Source organism: Salmo salar, chromosome ssa05 (assembly GCF_905237065.1).
Source record: "Salmo salar chromosome ssa05, Ssal_v3.1, whole genome shotgun sequence".
In the NCBI taxonomy this organism is placed as follows: Eukaryota; Metazoa; Chordata; class Actinopteri; order Salmoniformes; family Salmonidae; genus Salmo; species Salmo salar.
The window spans coordinates 70,811,688-70,823,689 of record NC_059446.1 but is presented as its reverse complement, the minus strand read 5'-3'; positions in this window follow the sequence as shown (position 1 = coordinate 70,823,689).

The following is a 12,002-nucleotide window of genomic DNA, read 5'->3' as shown; positions in this document are numbered from 1 at the left end:
TCCATGTCTCAATTGTCTCAAGGCTTAAAAATCCTTCTTTAACCTTTCTCTTCTGTCTATACTGATTGAAGTGGATTTAACAAGTGACATTAATATGGGATCATAGGTTTCAGCTTGATTCACCTGGTCAGGTGTTCGTAATGTTTTGTGAACTCAGTGCATATGTTACTCACCGTCTCAATTCGGTCTTATGTAGCAAAATTTGAAATGTAGTTTTTTACATTGGATATAAGTATAGACTCAGAGCTAGAAAATGGTATATCATGAACTGTAGTTTAGGAACAATGGGAAAGTAATTATGCTTTGAAAGTTGATAAGCTTGTAAACCCACTTTTGAGGAAATGGCCCTTGAATCTGTTTCCCCATATCAGCAGAATGCTTCTTCCTGAACACTAGGGCTATGGTTCAAACTCATAAGAGCCACACCCTCACACCCTCATTCCGCGGCCTGAAACTCCCCATAATTCAATTTGCAACGATTGTACATCCGCTGAAAAAAGTCAGCCAAAACTTAAAAACAACATCAATGGAGAAGTCAACATACAAGTGTAAGTAAAAACTAATGCAAATAATTTTGAAATTGTGCTACTAATGCACATGACGGCACAAACATGTCTCGTAAAAAGTAAATATGTTTTTGTTTGGTTATCTTTTGGAAATTGTAGAAATAAAACATTTTCCTTCTTCAGAAGATCCAGCTAGGCAGGCTAACGCTAGTTAGCTAATTAATTTGCTAGCTATAACACAGTAGGTGTATATTAATAATGATATAGTTAATATAAGTAGACATGCAATCATAATTGACTGTAGGGCACGTAAAGCATCCACAAGCTACCGGTGGCTGAATACACAATCATCGCGGTATGAAGGAGTGATGAATTTCCGGCAAGGGCAATCCATTTAAAAATCATTCCTTCCTCCCTCGCCCCTTGCCCTGCAAGTGTATATTCGTCAGACGTCATGATACGTCAACAGAAGTGTCCACTTAATTTGAGGGATAGGGTGTGTCTTTTAATTGTTTGGACTGCAGCCTAGTACTGGTTCATGCTCGGTGATGTCAGGGGGGCGGCCCCTTTCCTTTGGGCATGATATGAGAAAGTAAGTGCTTATTTATTACGTTGTTGTAGAGAAGTAAATACTATATTCACATGCTGCCTTCACTTTGCCCTATGTTATATCTCTTTGTAAATGAATGTCCTCAGTTTGATAATGCCCATTCGTTATGTTTAGTCCAGGCAGCCTTCTTAGTTTGTAGTTATAGGTTCAGCCCATTCTCTGTTTTTATGTTTTGTTCCTAATGTTATGGACTTGTCATGGACCAACAACACCACCACTCTTGTCAAGAGGACACAACTGCGTTTGTACTTCCTACGGCGGCTGAAGAAATTCATCATACCACCCCCGGGTCCTCTACAAATACTACCGCTGCACCATCGAGAGCGTCCTGACCAGTTGCATCATGGCCTGGTACAGGAATTGCTCCATCCTAGACCGCAAGGCCCTCCAGCGGGTGATGAAGACGGCCCAGTACATCACTGGGACTGTGGTCCCACCCATCCAGGAAATCTACTTGAAATGGTGCCTGAGCAAGGCACGCATCATCAAGGAACCCATACACCCCAACCACGAGCTGTTCTCTCCCTTACCGTCGGGCAGACTGTATCCGAGCATGAGGTCTGATACCGACAGGCTCAGAAAGTTTCTATCTACAAGCCATCAGACTGCTGAACAGTTGAACTGAACTGACCATCTGCTCTGATTCTCTGCACCTTAGACATTTACATTTTACATTTTAGTCATTTAGCAGACGCTCTTATCCAGAGCGACTTACAGTAGTGAATGCATACATTTCATACATCTTTTTTCTGTGCTGGCCCCCCGTGGGAATCGAACCCACAACCCTGGTGTTGCAAACACCATGCTCTACCAACTGAGCTACAGGGAAGGCTTAGCACACAGACATAGTACACACATATACATGCATGCTACACATGTATCACAACTGCTGCTACCAGACTTATTATACTGCTCAAATTATACACTGCCCCCCTTCCTTAATACTCATGTAAATATTGGACTATAAATTGTGCCTTCCTGCATTATACAGATTTTTTCTTACTGTTGAGAACAAACCTGCAAATAAGCATTTCATTGGAAGATGGATACTGTGTATCCCGTACATAAGACTAGTAAAGAACTTGAACACATCCAATGACTAATAAAGATCCAATCCTATCTCCAAGGCCTTGCATGAAACATCCTAAAGTACATGTTTCCTATATAACCTAGAGGCCTTCCAAGCCCAACTCCTAACCTCCATATTCACTTTCATCCACCTCTCCCCCCTCCCACCCCCCATGTGCCTCTATTGTTCAACTGTGTGTGATAAATACCCCTATAACTGATTGACACACCATGGTGGCAGCAACAGTCCTGAACCTAACTTAGTCTGTCCTAGGCTAGTCCTTTTCTTGGTCGCACGAAATAGAGGGCAGATTTTTAATCTCATCTGATGTATCAAATGTCTGTCTTCAGACTGAAGGTCTGTCAACACAAATAAGTATAGAAGACAAGGCTACAATAAGAGTGGCGGAGATACAGATAATCTATTATTGAGAAGAGAATTGTATTGGATTCACTGTTTGTGTACAATGTCTCCTAGAGGTCTGAACCAAGAGTTTGATATCAGACCATTTCTTACATGAATATGTTACTTCACTTTGATTTGTCTTGCCTTCCAAGTTACCCACTTGGTCATTTTGTAAATAAATATTATTTTCTGGAACCATTACATATACCCATCTCATTGTTATTTAATTATTAGAGATATACAAATGTTTTTTGCACCCACCATGCGTCATGTTGGCAATGGTCATGTGAGGTGAAATGTGTATATTTTGACCCAGTGTGTTTGACCGGACGAAGATCCATTTCGGATCGAAACTTTGTCAATAAAGCGGTAAATTGGGCGCTTTAACAGTGTGCAGGCCTTCTTGTTCTATACTCATCGTCATAGCGTCACACTCCCCCTCCCTGGTATTATGGTGTACTGTATTCATAGCGGCCCTAGTGGCCCAATACTTACCAGACCTTATCCTTTACCTATGTAGTTGTTTTCTAGATTTCTCCTGGTTCTACATATATGGTGTTGGATATGTTTTACTTTTCTTTATTTTCTTTTGCCATTTTTCAGCTTTATTGCTCTCTCTTTGAGAGTATGGGCTCCTTATAGTAACACCACATTTCCTGTGTGTTGTTCTAGTAGAAGTACATCTATAACATGTTCTGTTCTATCCTGTATTTCTATCTGATATGACATCTAGTGGCCCTTTTGGGTACTTTACATTACAACAGGCGTTGTCATTTACTTCTGGCTCTCTGTTTGACCTAATCTGTCCCACTATTGTTTGTGGAGATATGCTCTGATGAAGGTCGACTGACCGAAAACTCAGCTATAATTAAAATAAATGTGCATCTGACTTAAGTGTGTGGAGACCTTTTCCTATATCTCCAGTATTTTGCTGTCAAAAACATAGATTTTTGAAAGAATCAACTATTTTGTACGTTCAATGTATGGAGAACATCTAAACTTACTTTTAGTAATATTTAGTTCTACTTTCTGGTTTAACTTGGAGAGATAACCTCATATCTCACTTTACCATAAAATGTATGGTCATCAATTGCAGTAATCTGACCCCATAAACCACACATTTCTTAAAAAAAAAATGTGTTGTTGTTATTTGGATGTCTAGAGGGAACATCAAAGTTACTCCTGAAGTACTTTGAAGGTAAACAATCTCTATAACTTGTATATCAATATATGAATGTGGCCCTATATCTCAGTTTAACAACCCCTTAAGCCCAATGATGTGTTTTTGCAAACCCTCCAAACACCTAATTCTCCAATTAGTGAGTCTGGCAGCAGACCTGATCCATAACAAAACCCTGAGGAGAAAGGGTTAGGGTAAGGAAAAACACTTTTGAATGCAACAACATGTATGCTACATAGAAATAGTATGCCAGTTTGATGGTATCACTATCATTGAAGGTTGAATTGAATTTTACACTCTCATTCAGCCTTACTCATAGTGCGGTCCAAAAGTATTGACACCCTTGATAAAGATGAGCAATAATGACTGTATAAAATAAACTCTAATACTGAGCTGTATTGGGTATGCTAAACAAATTGGGAAAATATATTATTTTATACTAATACAATTGCTCAGAGAGAGGTAAGTGTCAAAATTATTGACACCCCTAAAGATTCTTATCATAAAAGTAGTCAATAGTTTAGTATTTAGTCCCATATTCGTAGACTACATCAAGCTTGTGACTCGACAAACGTGTTGGATGCATTTGCAGTTTGTTTTGGTTGTGTTTCGGATTATATTATGCCCAATAGAAATGAATGGTAAATAATGTATTGTGTCATTTTGGATTCACTTACATTGTAAATAAGAATATAATATGTTTCTAAACCATTCTACATTAATGTGGATGCTACCATGATTACGGATAATCCTGCATTAATAGTGAATAATGATGAGTGAGAAAGTTAGAGGGACCAAGTACTGCACTTTTGACTACTTTATTCATAAGAATCTTTAGGGGTGTCAATAATTTTGACCCCTACCATTGAGATTTTTCTGTCTTGTTGAACAAAATCTCTTTCTCTGAGCAATACTTTTAGTATAAAATAATATATACGGAATTAAAATATAAACGCAACATATACAGTGTTGGTCCCATTTTTCATGAGCTGAAATAAAAGATGACAGAAATTTTCCATATGCACGAAAAGCTTATTTCTCTGAAGTTTTGTGCACAAATTTGTTTACATCCCTGTTAATGAGCATTTCTACTTTGCCAAGATAATCCATCCACCCGACAGGCGTGGCATACCAAGACGCTGATTAAACAGCATGATCATTACATAGGTGCACCTTGAGCTGGGGACAATAAAAGGCCAATCTAAAATGTGCAGTTGTGTCTCACAACACAATGCCACAGATGTATCAAGTTTTGAGCTTTTGTCCACCAGAGCTTTTTCCAGAGAAATGAATGTTGTTTTAGAGAATTTGGGCAGTACATCTAACCGGCCTCACAACCGCAGACCACGTGTAACCGCGCCAGCCCAGGAACTCCACATCTGGTTTCTTCACCTGCGGGATCGTTTGAGGAGGGGGAGGGGGGATGCTGAGGAGTATTAATTTCAGTAATAAAGCCCTTTTGTGGGGAAAAACTCATTCTGATTGGCTAGACCTGGCTCCCAATTGGGTGGGACTATGCCTTCCCAGGCCCACCCATGGCTGCACCCCTGACCAGTCATGTGAAATCCATAGATTAGGGCCTAATTCATTTATTTTTAATTAACTGATTTCCTTCTACAAACTGTAATTCAGTAAAATCTTTGAAATGGTTGCATGTTGCAGTTATATTTTTGTTCAATATATAATTTCCCATTTTTTTTTTTGCATACAATATACAGTACATTCAGAAAGTAATCACACCCCTTCAATGTTTCCACATTTTGTTGTTACAGCTAAATTTAAAATGGATGCCATTTATATTTTTTGTCACTGGCCTACACACAATACTCCAATATGTGGGGTGGCAGGTAGCCTAGTGGTTAGAGCGTTGGACTAGTAACGGAAAGGTTGCACGATCAAATCCGTGAGCTGACAAGGTAAAAATCTGTCGTTCTGCCTCTAAACAAGGCTGTTAACCCATTGTTCCTAGGCTGTCATTGAAAACTGACATGCGTAGTTAAATGAAGGTAAAAAAAAATGTCAAAGTGGAATTATGTTTTTTAAATTGTTTACAAAAGCTGAAATATCTTGAGTCAGTAAGTATTCACCCCCTTTAATATGGCAAGCCTAAATAAGTTCAGGTGTAAAAATGTGCTTAACAAGTCACGTAATACATTTCATGGACTCAGTGTGCAATAATAGTGTTTAACATGATTTTTAAATTAGTAATTCATCTCTGTACCCCACACATACTGATAATTGTAAGGTCCCTCAATCGAGTAGTGAATTTCAAGGAAGGGCACATATTGGTAGATGGGCAAAAATACAAAAGATGACATTGAACATCCCATTAATTACACTTTGGAGGGTGTATCAATACACCCAGTCACTACAAAGACACAGCTGTCCTTCCTAACTCGGAGAGGAAGGAAACTGCTCAGGGACTTCACCATGAGGCAAATCGTGACTTTAAAACAGTTACAGAGTTGAATGGCTATGATAGGAGAAAACTGAGGTTGGATCAACAACATTGTAGTTACTCCACAAAAATAACATAACTGACAGAGTGAAAAGAAGGAAGCCTGTACAGAATACAAATATTCCAAAATATGCATCCTGTTTGCATCAAGGGCACTAATGTAATACTGAAAAAAATGTGGCAAAGCAATTCACTTTTTGTCCTGCATACAAAGTGTTATGTTTGGGGTAAATACAAAACAACACATTGCTGAGTACCATTCTCCATATTGTCAAGCATAGTGGTGGCTGCATCATATTATGGGTATGCTTGTAATCGTTAAGGACTGGGGAGTTTTTCAAGATAAAAAAGAAATGGAATGAAGCTAAGCACAGGAAAAATCCTAGAAGAAAACCTGGTTCAGTCACCTTTGCACCAGACACTGGGAGATTAATTCACCTTTCAGCCAGATAATAACCAAAAAACAAGGCCAAATGTACACTGGAGTTGTTTACCAAGACGACAGTAAATGTTCCTGAGTGGCCGAGTTACAGTCTTCACTTAAATCTGCTTGAAAATCTATGGCAAGACCTGGAAATGGTTGTCTAGCACTGTATTCTGAATTGAAGACCGCCTTTTCCTCCTTACAGATTTCCCCCCCAATTTGTATGCCATATTAGTTTAATTAATGAATAGTATCTGTTGACTGTGACATGTTATACCTACGGTACATTAATATAACATACATTCAGTGAGCTCCAAAAGTATTGGGATAGTGACACATTTTTGTTTTGTTTTGGCTCTGTATTCCAGAACATTGAAATTATACAATGACTATGAGTTAAAGTGCAGACGGTCAGCTTCAATTTTATGGTATTTTCAACCAAATTGGGTTAACAGTTACAGCCCTTTTTGTCCATAGTCCATCCATTTTAGGGGACCAAAAGTATTGGGACAAATGCGCTTAGATGTGTATTAAAGTAGTAAAAAGTGTAATATGATAATATCATGCTTGTGACTACAAACTTGGATGCATTTGCTGTTTGTTTTGGTTGTGTTTCAGATGATTTTGTGCCAAATAGAAATTCATTGTAAATAATAATATGTTTCTAAGCACTTCTACATTAATGTAGATGCTACCATGATTATGGATCATCCTGAATGAATTGTGAATAATGATGAGTGAGAAAGTTAGAGGCATAAATATCACCCCCCCCCCAAAAAAAAAAATGCTAACCTCCCCTGTTATTAAAATGGTGAGAAGTTAGCACAAAAAGTGCTGTAATTTCGAAACAGTTCACCCGATATGGATGAAAATACCCTAAAATTAAAGTGGATGGTCATAGTCAACCTCATAATCACTGTATCATTTCAAATCCCAAAAGATGGAATACAGAGCCAAAACCACAAAAAATTTGTCACTGTCCCATTACATACAGTATAATGTATACAAAATATACATTATTGACAAAGACTTACAGGAATGTCACTAATATCAGGCATCATATAACGGTGAAGGGATATCAACGCCTTTGAAATGGTACATTTGTAAATATTGTAAGAAAGGTAGCCCTAACCCCAAAGGGATCCAAAGCTGAACAACAATTTAAGTCCATTACACTTTTCTCTGCATTCTTTTCCTTGTTTAGACCAATTATTCATCTTAAAATGGGAAATCTGCAGTTGAAGTCAGAAGATTACATACACCTTAGCCAAATACATTAAAACTCAGTTTTTACAATTACTGAAATTTAATCCTAGTAAAAAGTCCCTGTCTTAGGTCAGTTAGGATCACCACTTTATTTTAAGAATGTGAAATGTCAGAATAATAGTAGAGCGAATGGTTTATTTAATTTTTTTTCTTTCATCACATTCCCAGTGGGTCAGAAGTTTACATACACTCAATTAGTATTTGGTAGCATTGCCTTTAAATTGTTTATCTCAGGTCAAACGTTTCAGGTAGCCTTCCACAAGCTTCCCACAATAAGTTAGGTGAATTTTGGCCCTTCCTCCTGACAGAGCTGGTGTAACTGAGTCAGGTTTGTAGGCCTCCTTGCTCGCACATGCTTTTTCAGTTCTGCCCACAAATTTTGTATAGGATTGAGGTCAGGGCTTTGTGATGGCCACTCCAGTACCTTGACTTTGTTGTCCTTATTAAGCCATTTTGCCACAACTTTGGAAGTATGCTTGGGGTCATTGTCCATTTGGAAGACCCATTTGCAACCAAGCTTTAACTTCCTGACTGATGTCTTGACATGTTGCTTCAATATATCCACATAATTGTCCTCCTCATGATGCCATCTATTTTGTGAAGTGCACCAGTCCTTCCTGCAGCAAAGCACCCCCACAACCTGATGCTGCCACCCGCGTGCTTCACGGTTGGGATGGTGTTCTTCGCCTTGCAAGCGTCCCCCTTTTTCCTCCAAACATAACAATGATCATTATGGCCAAACAGTTCTATTTTGTTTCATCAGACCAGAGGACATTTCTCCAAAACGTACGATCTTTGTCCCTCATGTGCAAAACATGACTTAGTACTTGGTGGCAAAACCTGTGTTTGGCAATCACAGAGGTCAGATGTTTCTTGTAGTTGGCCACCAGGTTTGCACACATCTCAGGAGGGATTTTGTCCCACTCCTCTTTGCAGATCTTCTCCACGTCATTAAGGTTTCGAGGCTGACGTTTGGCAACTCAAACCTTCAGCTCCCTCCACAGATTTTCTTAATGTGCTTCTTCTTGAGCCACTCCTTTGTTGCCTTGGTGTGTTTTGGATCATTGTCATGCTGGAATACCCATCTACGACCCATTTTCAATGCCCTGGCTGAGGGAAGGAGGTTCTCACCCAAGATTTGACGGTACATGGCCCGTCCATCGTCCCTTTGATGCGGTGAAGTTGTCCTGTCCCCTTAGCAGAAAAACACCCCCAAAGCATAATGTTTCCACCTCCATGTTTGACGGTGGAGATGGTGTTCTTGGGTCATAGGCAGCATTCCTCCTCCTCCAAACACGGCGAGTTGAGTTGATGTCAAAGAGCTCCATTTTGGTCTCATCTTACCACAACACTTTCACCAGTTGTCCTCCGAGTCATTCAGATGTTCATTGGCAAACTTCAGACGGGCATGTATATGTATTCTTGAGCAGGGGGACCTTGCGGGCTCTGCAGGATTTCAGTCCTTCATGGCGTAGTGTTTTACCAATTGTTTTCTTAGTGACTATGGTCCCAGCTGCATTGAGATCATTGACAAGATCCTCCCGTGTAGTTCTGGGCTGATTCCTCACCGTTCTCATGATCATTGCAACTCCACGAGGTGAGATCTTGCATGGAGCCCCAGGCTGAGGGATATTGACTGTTCTTTTGTGTTTCTTCCATTTGCGAATAATCACTCCAAATGTTGTCACCTTCTCACTAAGCTGCTTGGCGATGGTCTTGTAGCCCATTCCAGCCTTGTGTAGGTCTACAATCTTGTCCCTGACATCCTTGGAGAGCTCTTTGGTCTTGGCCATGGTGGAGAGTTTGGAATCTGATTGATTGATTGCTTCTGTGGACAGGTGTCTTTTTTACAGGTAACAAGCTGCGGTTAGGAGCACTCCCTTTAAGAGTGTGCTCCTAATCTCAGCTCGTTACCTGTATAAAAAGACACCTGGGAGCCAGAAATATTTCTGATTGAGAGGGGGTCAAATACTCATTTCCCTCATTAAAATGCAAATCAATTTATAACATTTCTGACATGTGATTTTCTGGATTTTTTTGTTGTTATTCTGTCTCTCACTGTTCAAATAAACCTACCATTATAATTATAGACTGATCCTTTCTTTGTCAGTGGGCAAACGTACAAAATCAGCAGGGGATCAAATACTTTCCCCCCCCTGTATCTGTATAGCTTGCTTTGATGGTTGAGCTATGTACACAGAATATTGAAAAGGTGCTTTCTCCGTAAAGCTATTTTAAAATCTGACACAGCGGTTGAATTAAGGAGAAGTATATCTATAATTCTTTCAATAACTGTTGTAAATTTTATAAGTGTTTATGATGAGTATTTTTGTAAATTGATGTGCACATTCACTGGTAGTTTTGGTGGGAATACATTTTCTTTACATCACGCGCCAATGTAAAATGGGGTTTTGGATATAAATATGAACTTTATCGAGCAAAACATACATGTATTGTGTAACATGAAGTCCTATGAGTGCCATCTGATGAAGATCAAAGGTTAATGAATATTTTAGCTGTATTTTTGTTTTTTGTGATGGATGTCCTCGCTTGGAAAATGGCTGTGTGGTTTTTCTTGTGAAGTTTATGTCCTAACATAATCTAATTTTATGCTTTCGCCGTAAAGCCTTTTTGAAATTGGACAATGTGGTTAGATTAACGAGAAGTTTCTTTAAAATGATGTAAAATAGTTGATTGTTTGAGAAAATGAAATTATGAGATTTTTGCTGTTTTGTATTTCGCGCCATGCTATTTCACTGGTTGTTGAATAGTGTGTCCTGCAGGTGGGACGGTCATGTCCCACCTAGCCCATAGAAGTTAATGAAAACTAAACACTTTTACAAGAAACAAAATGACAGCAAACAGTTCCGTCAGGCAACAGACAACAAAACGGAAAACAACTACCCACAAACACAATAGAAAAAAAACTTAAATATGATCTCCAATTAGAGACAACGCGAACCAGCTGCCTCTAATTGGAGATCATCCCCAAACTCCAACATAGCAATAGAAAAACATGAACTAAACATAGAAACCAAAAACATAGAATGCCCACCCATAATCACACCCTGACCTAACTAAACAGAGAAAAAAACAGCTCTCTTAGGTCAGAGCGTGACACTAGGAGACAGAACGCATCTCCTTCCTGAGCGGTATGACAGCTGCATGGTCCCATGGTTTTTATACTTGCGTACTATTGTTCGTACAGATGAACGTGGTACCTTCAGGCATTTGGAAATTGCTCCCACGATGAACCAGACTTGTGGAGGTCTACAAATTTTTTCTGAGGTCTTGGCTGTTTTCTTTTGATTTTCCCATGATGTCAAGCAAAGAGGCACTGAGTTTGAAGGTAGGCCTTGAAATACATCCACAGGTGCACCTCCAATTGACTCAAATGCTGTCAATTAGCCTATCAGAAGCTTCTAAAGCCATGACATCATTTTCTGGAATTTTCCAAGCTGTTTAAAGGCACAGTCAACTTAGTGTATGTAAACTTCTGACTCACTGGAATTGTGATACAGTGAATTATAAGTGAAATAATCTGTCTGTAAACAATTGTTGGAAAAATGATTTTTGTCACGCAAAAAGTAGATGTCCTAACCAACTTGCCAAAACTATAGTTTGTTAACAAGAAATTCGTGGAGTGGTTGAAAAACTGTACATCCATTTTTGGACGTATAAATGAATACACCTATTGACTTGAAGAATATAACCTATAATAAATGTCAAGCTTAGTTCAACTGCCGTACCCCAGCAGAACCCAAAATATAAGCTTCAATATGCCAATGTTAGTAAACAAAGAAATATATAAAGAAACACTATAGCCTCAAAACATGGTTAAAACTATCATTTTGATATCATGGATGGTCAGTCCTTGAATCCATAGCTCTGTTTAAAAAATGTGAGAGTGGTTGGATTCTTCCAGCCACATCCCTCAGCTGTTTACCGAAACAGGGGAGGGGAATACACATTGTTATTGTTTCAACTGCTGATTTTCCCGTTAAGTCGCTCCTGAGAGTATTGCAATGGTGAGAGAAATTTCAGCAGTGTCTTCCAACTCTTCAGATTTAAAAAAAATGTTTGT